The sequence below is a fragment of the Momordica charantia genome (genome assembly GCF_013281855.1).
Source record: "Momordica charantia cultivar OHB3-1 chromosome 1 unlocalized genomic scaffold, Mcharantia_2.0 BLBB01000001.1, whole genome shotgun sequence".
Lineage (NCBI taxonomy): Eukaryota > Viridiplantae > Streptophyta > Magnoliopsida > Cucurbitales > Cucurbitaceae > Momordica > Momordica charantia.
Window position 1 is genome coordinate 14086931 of NW_028275157.1, and position 14436 is coordinate 14101366.

Genomic DNA, 14436 nt, shown 5'->3' on the forward strand with positions numbered 1-14436 from the left:
TGAGGATAAATTTACCTAAAGTATTTATAGGCATCTAACGACTAGATGATAACTGCCCACAATATTTTGTCTGAAGATTGTGAAGCACTATGCGGAATGGCAAGTGGGCAATTAGGAATTTCTCCATGCAAATATTTTCGAACTACCATTCTCGAACTTCCGAAATCAATCGAGTCACTATTGGGCGATGGTTGTCTGATTGAGTTTGGACTTCATGTCGACTTCAACACGTGACACGTGGCAGAGCATTTTTCGCTCCTGAATTTTAATAAAGCAAATATTGGGTTACATAATGATTACTAAGAATTAAAATGATTCCATTACTAATTAGATATTTTAAAACTTTAAAGACTTGAATAATTATTTTTTAACCTTAAATAAATAAAAATTTTATAAGTTGATAGACCGAATTTTTCCAAATCATTTTTTAAATAAAGGAGAGAGAAAAGGATCGAATGCGGAGGGATTATACAATCCAATGGCAGGCCAAAGTTGGATTGGACACAAAGAATAATCGGGGATTCCCGACGCCGACACCAGCGGTGGCAGCGCCGCCGCAAGCGTAGGCGCTGTTCCAAAGCAGCAGGAACGCAAAGAAGCATTGATTCAATGTTTTACACAATACGAAATCTTTATAACAATGCTTCTGTCGGATTCAAATTTGAACTGTCTTTTTTTTTTTCCTTGTTCTTTCTAATGTAGTTGCCGTCTTAGATAATTGTGTTGAATTAGATTATTTTTAAAATTAAGCTTTAACTCTAAGACCATATGTATCGTTTTTTATCCTAAACTTTCAATTTTCGTCAAAGTTATATAAGTGTTACAATTTTTACCTTCAAATTTAAAAAATATTGTAATTTTTTTTATATTCTAATAGATTTTCATTTAAAAAGTTTTTAAAAAATTTTTCTCATGTCCTCCAATTTAAAACATATTTGAGTATAGTTTTAATATATAGGATTTATATAAAAATGATATTATATATGTTTTTGTTTTTCAAAATAGTAAGCTTTAGTAGGCTTATTTAATGGTCGATTTTGTAGCTTAATCAAATTTAATTTTGTGTCAAGGTAATTGATTTATTTAAATTATGAAGTTTTTAGAGTCTTTTAAATTAAATTTTGTTAAAATTAGTCGGTGAAGTAGTCGAAATTGAATAAAGAGTAAAAATTGTCCCACTTAAGATGAAATTTGATGGAGTTGAAAGGTGAAAATTAGAGTGAAAAGTTCAATTTTCCCCTAATATTAAAGTATAAAATCTACAGAGAAAAAAAAGGAAGTAAAGTAGTGGAAGAGAGAGTTTTATTTATTTGTTAATAGAGAGGGTTTCCTTAATAAATTTTTCCTTTTTTTTGGCATGCATGGAACAGAATTAAGAAATGGGAAGATATAAAATATATATTTTAGTTTTGTAATTAGCTATAAATTTTTGATATTGAATCTCAAACTCCTGGGAAACAAATAAGATGTCTTATCCGTTGAGATGTGCTAATGTTAGTGTAATCAACTCTAAAATTACTTAGATCTAAGTATTGCCTTTAATTCCACAAGTACGTAATAAAATGCAAACACATGCTATAAGCATTAGGTCATAAAATTTGGAACTTTATAGTAACTAAATATAAATTAAAATCAAAGGGGAAGGAGTAAAAATGTTAATTATAATTTTAGTTTTCGAACTTTTATCGTTGTGTCTATTTTAATCCATAAACTTTAAAATTACATCTTCAAATTTTCAAATTTGATTTTAATAAGTCCATTCTATATTAACTCCATAATATTGACGTGACATGTTAATTGGACTAACAACATTGACAATTTGGTAAAGAAATTAAGTCAACTAAACAAAATAAGAATGGATGAACAATAAAAACAATGTCGGTTTAAAATATATCCGCTTCCTTATCCATCAAACTTTTTTGGTCATGCCCACTCTTATTTATGAAGTCAATAAATTATCACCTAATAGTAAAATCAATATGCCATGTTACTATTTAAGTAATTTAAGTAATGATGTTAATAACAATGATATATTTAAATTGATATTTTTTAAAATTAAGGAATTAAATTGACTAAAGTTATAATTTGATCGAATAAAAATGAATCAAAAGTAAAATTCTAGAGAAGGTAAAATCTCATTTGAGTTCTTCCTTGTCCCTACAATTAAAGAAGGCAATAATCATAGAGATTCTCAAATATGAGAGAAAGAATGATAATATTCTCAAAGTTGAAGAAAGAGGCTAAAAGTGGAAAACTTTAATTTCACTTTATTTATTATTATCCAAAAAAATAATCCATCATATAAGAGACAATACGTCTGCTGCAACAAAAACCTAAGAATGGCTTTTGGACAAATTAGAATTAGAAACCCACCAGCTTCCTCTCCTTTTCCTTTCTCCATTTCGAATATTTTCAGCTTTTAATTCCGATATTCGATTACTTTTTTCTTTTTCTTTTTCTCTCTTTTTCGTCATGCTGACGTAAGCTTACGAGAAGGGAGGAATGGAATTTGAGATAATATGGTTGGCCTTTCGTTTTATGTTGAGACAATCATTTTCATTCTTTAATTTTGTGTAAGACGAAGAATTTTACTTTTGTTTTTATTTCTTGAGATGATTTTGATTGGATTGCCTGCAAATTGATTGATGTTACTATATATTTATAATTTAGGTTGATAATACGTAGATCGTGAATATAGCGAATAATCTAAAAATAGAACCTTACTTAGCTACAAAATTTAAGTTAGTATTTAGTTAGAACTAATATCGAGTTGAACTTTGCAAAATATTGTGTACCTTTGAGAATATGTGACTCCATCTTTTAAAAGGGAAGCATTGGGAGGTAGCGACCTAATCTGACATCGATTGTATTTGTCATTCAGCAAATACTCTACCGATAGTTAGAAGATCTTCGTCCAATTAAGAGATTGTGAGTTTGAACCCCCATTCTTACATGTTGTATTAAAAAAATAGTTAGAAGATCATCGACGGGTGGAATTAACGTTCAGTAGAGTTTCTACTGGTCAAAATTTTCTTCAGGTCGGATCCAAAATAATGAGCTCTGGTTTTGGACATGTTAGCCTTTCCTCCTCGTCTTCGACGTGTCCAAACTTATAGTGTGGACACACACGTGCCTTCAAATGTTGCACTTTATTTGACCCATTAACAACTTAGATTCTAACCTCTTGTATAAGATATGTTATAAATTTGTATGTTATAAGGTGTGTTAATAATTTAATTCGATATGATGTACCGACTTGAAAATAACTCGACCATTAAGTCATTATATATCTGTCTTAAAAATTAGATGTTTCGATTTCTATCCTACCCTATCGAAACTAAAAATAAATAAATAAATTATATTTCTATGTGAGTTTTTAATATATTTCCGAGAGTTTTTTATTTCTTCTTTTGATCTAAGAAGTATTTTATATGATTTTTAACCTTAGAAATATTAGCTTGACTGATAATTGAGACATTCTTTAATAAAAAATAAACCAAATACAAGAGGCATTTATTTTATTCATTAAAGATTCTGTTAGAGGAAAATTACCATATTGAGGTGCACCATGAGTGAGTGAGATCAAGGAAATGGCAATTATTTACTATTTTAGAGTTCAATACCTACCTTTTTTTTTTTTCCTTTTTTACTATTTTCAATTGAATCTTTTATTCGACATAGGGGCGTGTTGGACTTAACACCACAGCAGTGTGTACCAAATTTTGCATAACAGATACAAAAATTCTTTAGGAGCCGTTTATTTTTCGGGAGTCTAGATGCCTGATATCTTCAGATACTTGGAATCTTATATGCCTGTAATTTTAGATATTTCAAATAACTACGTTTGTGTTGTAGGAAAATTTACCATAATATCTAGGAATATTTTGATAACCACGTCTGTTTTGCAGGATTTATTCGTAGGAATATTGTAAATTTATGTAATGTTCCAAAAATGCCCTTATCGGACATCATATAATTTATATTTTAAATTTAATATTAGTTGAATTCATAATAAAAATTGTACTTTTATTAATTTAATATTATATTTTTATGTTAATTTTAGTTTATGATTGGGGACTATTGGAAGAGTAAAATAAACGAAAGATTGCACCCTAGATTTGAATTAAAAACAAATTAAGATATTATACCATTGACTAATGTTTATTTTATATCTAAATGTAGCATATAAATAAAATTATATTTAGACATTTATCAATGAATTAGTGCATACATTTATTTTTAAAATAAGATAAAATAAATGAGAAATAAATATTATTGATGAAAAAGTATTGTAGAACAGGGTTTAAATTGTCAAAAGAAGATGCCCTCAACACGAGAATCTTAAAAACCCATGTTACAGGAGGACATCTAAAATTGTTTAGATACCTCCCTTATAGGCATCCAATGATGTCCGAGCATGCCCGAGAATCCAATATTCCTATCAAACAAACACGGGCTTCTAAATGACCATCCCATGAAAATTTGAGATTCCCATAAAATAAACGGCCCCTCAAGAATTTACCTTCGTTGAAAAAAAAACAGTTACTATTTCATATAATACTAAATTGTGCTATCTATCATAAATTGCCAGTAGTTTCTAGGCTTTGCTTCTTCCCGTACCAAACTTTGTGATGTAAAAGCCAACATGTCGTACCGTATGGAAATTAATACCACCGTCGACATGGAGGTAGAAAACCATCTATTCTCCATGGTAGAAATTTAGCTCCAACTTGATGGATGAACTTACATTACATCACACGAGATTTTATTTTTTTCTCGGATAAAGATTTCCTAAAAATATAGAGCTTTTATTTTAAATTTATAATTAAAAATTTCGTAAAACTAAATAAAGTTTTTATAATTAACTAAACTAAAATATATTCTCGGTTAAAAGGTTGGAAGCTGGAATATTTATGTTTGATGTTGTTGGACTATAAAAAAATATATATATTATCCAACCAAAGCTAATGTGCAGTTTTCTTTTGACCCGACACGTTGGACCATTGAAATTTTTGTAGAAGGCCTAATGATTGAGATAAGCCAACCATCATTGTCTTGGACATTTATTTTTTCTGTTTGGGAAAATTTTGGTTAAATTACACCATTCAAATTTGCTTTTATTGTATGTTTAAAAGTCTGAATTTAATTTATTTACTCTAGCTAATTTATTAATTACAATATGTAGTTTTAATAAGCTTAGGACGTTTGTTTAAGATATGGTTGGGAGAGGGAGAAGTTTGAGTTTATGTAGGTATGTATTTGAGTTACTGGAAAGAATATTGGTTATAAGAACTTCAGTTTATATAACTATTATGTTGTTTAATTCTGTTTATGCAAAAAATGTGACGGGTATGACTTGGTCAAGGTCGGCCATAGGGAAGAGCTCGACCTACTCCAGGTATGACCGTCGGGAGAGCATGACCTACTTTTCAAGTATGATCGCGGGAAGAGCATGATCTGTTCCAGATATGACCGCGGGAAGAGTTTGGGTATCCTTGGAAAGGGATGATCAGCTCAAAGGGTCAAGGTCGGCTGATTGGGATGATCTGGTGTTAGGAATGAGCTGAAAGGCCACTTGGCGAGGAAAGACCTACACAAGGAACAAGCACTCGACGCTCAAATCAGTTTTGAGTTCGACCTTACTATGGAGGTCGAGCTAGAATACGATACCTGACTGAAGAGTGAAGTGCCCTATTTATAGGTTGAGGTACCCGACAAGGAATCTGACCAGCGGTTGAGCATGTCGGGACCAAGGTCGGCCTGTCGAGAGTAGCTATTCCAGTTCATACTCTTGCCATCTGGAATTTGACTAAGTATGGAAGGTCGTTCCTCCCTTGAATGATCTTTAGGGAAGACCTTCAGATCGGCCTTTTAGTGAAGGCCTCAGGTCGGCCATTAGGCAAGGCCTTCAGGTCGGCTACCAAAAGGAAGATCTTCAAGTCGGCCACCAAAGGGAAGATCTTTAGGTCGGCCAACAAACGGAAGACCTCTAAAGTTGGACCTTTTTTTGTCCTCCACGTGGCAATACGATTTTCAACCCCCAAACAAATTCATTAGTTTATAAGTTACAAAAATTAGTTTATATTATAAAATATGAGTTCGTTTCAGGTAGGGAATCAATTCTGCCAATGTTTCCTAGAAAAATGTCGGTAATATACTCTCCCGATGCACTTTAGCCAACATTTCTATAGATAAATATTTATCGTCAAGAGAAATCACTCTCCATAATTTTTTAGTCTTTTTTCAACGTTTTAAAACGTAGGGAAAAATTCACATTCTTATATTGATAGTATGTTAGATTATCAAATCTATAATTTAGAGATAAGCAAACTTATTTATAAAACGAAACGTGACCTGATATTTAGTCCTATTACATAAATTCAACCTATGAGCCAAACAATTCATTTATTGAGTATTAAGATTTTGTTAATCATATTAATTTCACATTGGTCCATGCCGTTATCACATCAATTTCTCGTCATATTTAACATACTCATATTAAAATTATTAAATTAAAATGTAGGAAGGTAGTTTTTTATTTTAGTTTTTTTTTTCTTTTGAGTTCATTAACCTGAGACGCGAAGATTAAAACACAACTTTTTGTTCGATAATTAAAACACTCAACTTTTTGTTGGAAAATATATGTTGGGATAAGTTGAGTTAGGTTTATATGGAAAGGTATGATTGATACAAATATGAGAATATAAAAACAAAGCATAGTTCCCAAGTACAAATCTTGAGAAGCTACCAATTCTTCTAATAATTTCTACCTTTTAAATAGCCACGTGCTAATAAAAGCTTATATTTGAAAAGAGAGTTTTTTCCCCCTAAAAAATTGTATGAAAGGGGGAGGACTGTGGATGAAAATTTAAATATAATCCCACTAACTTTGGGAATTGTATTGTTTATTTTGTATTTAAGAGTTCGTTCCGCAATGTTCTGATTTTTTTTTTCGTCTTTTCTAATAAAGAAAAATAGAATTTCATGGTCACAACGCCCATAGAGGCAGGAATGATAAAACAAAATTTCTATTTATGTTGGATTAAATTGGAAATAGAAAAAAGAAAAAAGAAAAAACAAGAAATTTATTTCGGTTGTTTCCAAAGTTTTAAACAATTTAAGAATATTTTTAAAAATTGAGAAACAAAAACATAAATAGTTGTTAAATTTTTAAATCTCTTAATAAAGTGGAAACTAAAAACAAGAAAAAAATACATACGTTACAAAACAGACCGTAATTAACCAAGTTAATTAGACGACAATCATTTAAGAGCTTGGAGCTGTGAATTAATTCCTAGGTACGACATATAAGGGGACCAAAGACAAAAAGGAAAGTGCAATATTTATTAGGGATTTTTCTCCTTTGTTATTTTTAATTAATGATTCTTTTTTTTTTAGTTTAAGGTGAGATTGAACTACATTTTTATCGAAAATATATACTTTAATGAATGGAGAGTTAAACTAATGTTATACCATTAATTCTATATTTAGATTTATCTGATAATCATTTTATTTTTAATTTTTTAATTTTCAAAAATGGTTATTTATGTAAATTACTTGCACTAATTTTTTTCATTTAATTTCCTTTAAAAAAAAATCTAAAAACCATTTTGTTTTTCAGTTTTTCAGATTAGATTTGAAAAATGTTATTTTTTATTTTTTATTTTTGAAAAAAAGTACCACTTGGATAAGGCATAAGTTATTCGAGTAACATACAAAAGAAAGAGACTTGTAAAAAAAACTCTCCACTTTATAGAAATGATAGCTATATCGTAATTAAAAAATTGGGAATTTTGATGTCCATGTAGAAACAGTAATTTTAATATATTCCTAAAAGGATGTGACAGTCAATGACTTGTCAACAAAAGTGCGATTGTTTCTTAATTGAAATTATATTATAACATTCCCTTGTACCAGTAAATAAACGTTTAAAAATATAAACTCAAAAAACAAATTGATAATAGCTATCTTTGGTGGTTCATTGGTCCAAAGAGACTAGAGTTAATTTAGAGAGAATGAATTCAAATTCCATGACGGCTATGTAAACTGGTTGGACACTCACATATATTAAGAAAGTGATTAATGAAAAAACTTCTAGAAATTAAAAATAAATTTACTTGGGATTTCTTTATTCAATCGAGATATCTAGAATAAGATTTGGAAACTCTTTTTCTAAATCTTTTAAATTAATAACTATAGTACGAACTTTTAATTAACTAAATCACACCAATCAATCATATTAAGTTTCATCACACATCATATGAATCATTGACATATAAACTATTCCTACACATTTGTAATATTATATCTCATAATTCCAATCGGTAAAGTTTAATTAAATTTATAGCATCAAAATTGAAATCATAGCATGACCCTCTTAGCAACAAAAGGCTCTTTTTATTATGGGTTTCAAAAGCATATTCTATAATTGAAAGTGTAAACAAATAGAAACTTTGGATCCAAAACTATATAAAATCATAACCACATTCATAAAATAGAGTTGCCTTTAATTAGGTTGCAAAAACAAGTACACTTTTCCATTCTCTCTTCTTATTTAGTTTGTAGGCTTTTGAACAATATTATAGCTACCTACGCATGCTTAATTATTATTGAGTTGAGATGATGTAATGCTTCATTAAAACTTTGATCTTATCTTAGAATAAAGTTTGGGAATCATATCAAAATGTTTATACCTAAAAAAGATGTCTATCTTATTAATTTACCTAGTTTAAATATATGGTAATTAATATCATTATAGTAACAAATATACTTGTTTTTTAAACTAGAGCTATTATAAGAAATGTTTGATATGATCAAACAATATCTAAATATCAAATTCACGGGATGCTATTTGATCCTATAATGTTTGACATAGAATAATTTGTGAAATGTTTAGTATTTTAGGTAGCCAAAGGCTGCTTTTGATAATTGTTTTATTTTTTAAGTTTTATTTTAAAAAAAAAACTAAGTCTAGAAATACTCTAAGTATTTGTCTGTTTTGTTACCTATTCCATAAAAAAATGTTTTAAAAATTTAAGTCAAGAACTAAAAAAAATCGTTTAAAAAAAAAGGAAATCACAAACTTTTGAAAACTAAAACAAAAAAACAACATACCACTATAAATTTAGCTCAGCGGTAATTAACATCTATTTCTGACGAGAGGTAATGAATATAAATTCTCACACTCCCATTTATTATTCTCGACAAAAGTAAAAAAAGAAAGTGAGAAGCTAAAATCAATAGTGTGTGATATTTTGAGAAAAAAAAAAACCACTAAATAGGAATCTCTCTCTCTCAATGTGAAAAGAGCCCCATCACTTTGAGTGGAAGCATTGGTACTCCTCACTCTAATGACTAATCCCTTTTAGAACCCACTTCCAATCTTTGGATTTTGATGTCTATAAATTAATATATGCCAACAAAGGCCCCACCCATATACAACATCTACTTATTTAAATTCTATAAATTTTCAATATTTCTTTTTCTTTCAAGATTCTTCACACATTTTTTTTCTCTCTCTCACTCATTAAATTCTTAATTAAAAATAGATCCTTTATTCTCTTAGATTTTTACCTCATACAAAAATAAAAAATAGCTCTCTCTCCTCATTATAATACTAGTCAAAACTATCAATTTATTATTAGAAAATAAAATTTAAATATAAGAGGAGAAGAAAAAAAAATTAAAAATAAATGTTGAGTGGAAAATGAGGAGGCCGAAAATTGGGGGTCCCATGTGCGTCTCAACTATGGAACATGCTCCGAATTTTGATCCTTCGTGACTTTAGGGTTTTTTTTTTTCAGTGGCGTCAAAATCCATTCCCTAATCATTATTTCTTCCACTAAACCCAACGTTTAATTAACCAAAAATATATATATTTAAGAAATAATGCTTGTAGTAATCTTTTTGTTCGTGTGTTGACGAAATCTCAACGGCCCTTTCTGATTGGTTGGCGCCACCTCACCCAGTGCACTTTAGCAGCAGTCAAATGACAAAGGTTTTTGGTCACCCGCGAAAAACGATAAATAAATAGTGAAGAGATAAATTATAATAGAGTTTTTTTTTTTTAATTTTTTTTAACGAACCCATTTGACAATGTGCAAAGTCTAGTTAGTGGGCGGACCGGAAAATTTGAAGTGCGGGCTGTGTTGGGCCGGGCAGCGGGCCTCACCCACCCGACAAAGCCCGGGTTCTCCGGGTGCCACGTGGCGTATTTGCATGGCATTTCAGTGACATTTCCCTCTTTTTCCTTCTCTCGTCGTACTCTTATTGTTTCTCTCTGCAATCCATGGTGGTCCTCCGGCTCCACCACCGCCGCGGACCACCACCACCACCACCCACCGGCCGCCATCACCGGATCGGTTTTTCCCATTTTATATATTCGAACATCTCACGTTTTCTTGAGTTGTCGGGAAACGGTTTCCTCCACCATCACCGCCACTACAGCCCCATCTCGGTCGCCATCCTCACAATTTTCTTCTTTCTAAAATAAAAAGTTTGGTGGAAACATGTTTTTAGTTAATAAGATTTTATCTACAATAAAATTTTGGCTAAATTATTAAAAGTAAAAAAGAAGAAGAGAGAGAAGAAAAACACGAACTATGTATCTGTTTAAAAAATATTTTAGTGAGTTTCAACCCTTATAATCGTTTCAAAGTATTTAGAATAAATATCTATTAATATTTTGAACCAAAAGTTAACGTGATAGAATATAAAATAATGGGATAATTGATGTAGAAACTTGCTTAGAATACGCCAATTTTACTAAAAAGATCTTCTTCCATGGTTAATAGTGTTTGCTTCTCTATCATCTATCCAATTTTGTCATAATCTCTATCTTCAAAATGATAATTTCTTCTAAATTTCTTTCTTTTTAAATTTGTTTTCATGTTAATTGTCAGGTTTTTCAAATTTTGCTACGTCAAAACTCTATTAAAAAGGTAAACAAATGCCTTGATCGAAAAAGATAATTTTGAAAGGTACTACAGGAATAATATAATATACCAAATTAATTAAATGTCTAACTGTGTGAATAGAATAAGTAGATTATTACGAGTACATATTTTCCCTTTGTCTACTTATTGGCTAGCAAAGGAAAACTCTCCTTAATTAATTAATTACTTCTTTTTTTTGAATTGATATTTATATCTGGCATTTAACAAATAAGTGGATCTCATTTAATACTTTCAAGAAATTTTAAAATTACCATGTTTTTTTTTTCCTGAAAAATTAATTAACCATGTTAGTAGAATGAATTTTCTCCATTTAATTATTGACCTACATTTAAAAATAATTTAATAAGTTGTTCTTTTCAAAAACAAAATAATTTTCAAAATGTGAACATAAGATTGATTTTAATTCTTTTACGTTGATCAACTAAATCTTACATTTAAAATGTATATTCCTAAATTTCTCCATCATAAATTTATTCATTTTAATTTTTTTTTAATAGAAATTTATTCATTTTAATTAAAAATGGTAGGTTGGAGATGTTAATATCAAATAGGTATATTCCCAAGGTTATTTTTAGGGTTTGAAGGGAACCCAAAATTTGACTTTAATAATAAAAAAAAAAAGTTAAAACTTTTTATTAGAAACTGAAGCACTTTATGCCCTTTGTCACGTGTGATTATTCTGTCTACCACTCCATAATAATTGCCTTATTGCATCCGAGCTGTTGATCCCACCGGAAAATTTTTTAAGGAATATAATTTTTAGAGACTTCTAAACAAATACTTACACTATCTAAAGTATCTCCACCGTTGGATCGTGGTGGAGCCGGCGGCCGGCGATGGGCCTCGCCGCGCCGTCGAAGTGGAGTTTAATTATGACCACTCATTGGGCGGCGGAGAGTGGGGTTAAGAGCGTTCATTTCGCGCGTGTTTTTCAGCGGTGGCGGGTCCATTTGGCGGCTTAGCTTGAGCCGAGTCGTGGGTGCGTCGACCGGATTATTATTAGCCGTCCCTCTCGGCTTAATCGGCTCAGTCGTAGCTTATCTTTCCCTGACTCGCTATTTTGGTACTATACTCGCTTTCTGCGGAGCGTGACGTCAACTTGCTTGAATACTTATATGATATATCGGTCCAGCGGATATCTTACTTTTTTTTTTTTTTTTTTGTTCTTATAAGGGGCGGAACTTATAGGAATTAATATTTAAATTTTATATTGGTTTGAAACTTTGCAATGTTTTGACTGAAGTTTTTCTTTATTTTATTTTGGTGGTTGAATTTCGTAAACGTTTATTTTAATCTCTAATTTTCTTAAATAATTATTTTGGTATTAACTATTTAGCAAATATGTGGTGTGGCGTGAGTTTAGATTGGGTATTGAAATCTTTGAAGACCAATTATCGTGTAGAGTGTCAACATGTAGGGAGACTTTACTTAGTAAAATTATTCAACATCAACTTGCATATTGACACAAGTCCGGTTAGCTTGTCATTGTGCGGCCAAACTGACCTTATTTCGCCTACTGACCGACCTATTCTAGGTACGAGTCGATATTTGAAGAAAGTCCACGGGTGCGAAGACAACGAGGATGTTCTTCGACAACATATCACGTTTCCTAAAATGTTGGAGAGTTATTGGACCGCTGTCGAAAGTCTTGTCAGAGTTCATCCGTATAAATAGAGATCTCCATCTCCCATGCAAGATGCACGAAACTATTCTCAATTTAAACAATAGATTGGATCGAATACTAACTTGCTCATTAGAATTCTAACCTTGTATTGCAAGTACCTCAAACATCAACATCTCTCATTCAAGCTTCGTGGACCCCAAACTTAATCTTTTTGAGGATCAAACAAAAATCAAGCAAGGAAAGGAGGCAATAAACATTTTTTAAGATTAACTAATCAAATTATTATTTTTTTATTAGAAACTTAAATAAATATTTGAAAGAATAAAGACTATAATAGTATTTAAACCCTCCTTCAGGAGAGGATATGGGTAATCATCCTAACACTTATAGAAACAATTATGAAATTCAAAAAATATATAAATTTGTTTCGAAAACAGTTTTCAAAATAAGCTTCCAATTTTATTTTCAATATTTAGGTTGATTTCATTTTCCTAAATTTTCAAGATTATTTAATTTTGCTATATCAACTTTTAAATTCATGGAACTTTTTAGATTTATTTCACTTTTAGTCTGAATTTTTACAATGTTTATTTAGCCTATCAATTTTAAAGAATAACTATTTAATCTTTTATTTTACCTTTAAGAAAGATTAGTGAATAAAGTGAACTATTAAAAGAAGAAAGATAAACGTACAAATTTTAAAAAATTAAAAGACTAAAATGCAAAATAAAAATTTAGAGAGAGTTAAACTTAAAAATTACTGCATTGCACTGAGGCACTGAAATTATATTTGTTGTAGACATCACAACATTATTCACAAACTCATTACTCAAATATGGTTCGATTGACTTTTTTTTAAAGAAAATTATCTAGTGGATCGAAATCCAATCCGAATGTCAGATTGTTTGTCAAGTAAAACACAAATATTTTTTTTTTTAAATATGGCTTTTGTTTATTTAACTTGGAAGGTAATATATAAAAGAAAAAGAATTTGGGAGGTTAGAGCAATACGTTAAAAATAACTCTGAAATGGTAAATATTTCAGTCTCTATGATTTAGAATTTTAAGTTAAGTCATTGGGATATTTTTGAAAGTTTTATTTTATTTATTTATTTATTTTGACATATTGAGATCCATATGATTTATTCTTAATTTCACTTTTGCTGTTATGATTGGGTTAAACCACATAAATTATCCTCAAATATGTTATGCCCATAGGAAGACCCTTTATATTTTGTTTGTCAAGAAAAAAAAAACCGGCTAAACTCTAATGCAATTAAATAACACATGTAAAAAAAAAAAAAAATTGCTAAGATGGCAATGACGTCAACAATTTGCATAAAAATCAACTTAAAACTCTTGAAACAACTCAACCAAATTCAAACTAAACTCAAATCCGCACAAATTATAAGAATTAAATTGAAATTAAACTTAAAAAAACTATAGAGAGCAAATTAAAACTATGCCTCAACTATAAATATCAAATATGTAATTTAACAATAAAAAAATTTAAGTCAAATTACAAATTTAATCTTTAAACTCAATAAAAAAAATATAATGAGTCCACAAACCTTCAATTTTGTATCCAATAGTAATATATCACATACCTATTTGACATTTTTAAAAATTTAGACCTGTAATGCAAAATATTAAATTTTGAGTCTAATAAAATCTAACCTTTCAATTTTGTTATAGTATTTTGGAAAAATGTCTAATAAGTTATTAGATACAAAATTAAAAATTTTAACAACTTATCAAACACTTATTTTGAATTTAGGAATTAATTCTCATGTGTTTCTCATCACCAAATATTATAGGATAAACTGATCTGAACACTCACGGATATTAAAAAAACTA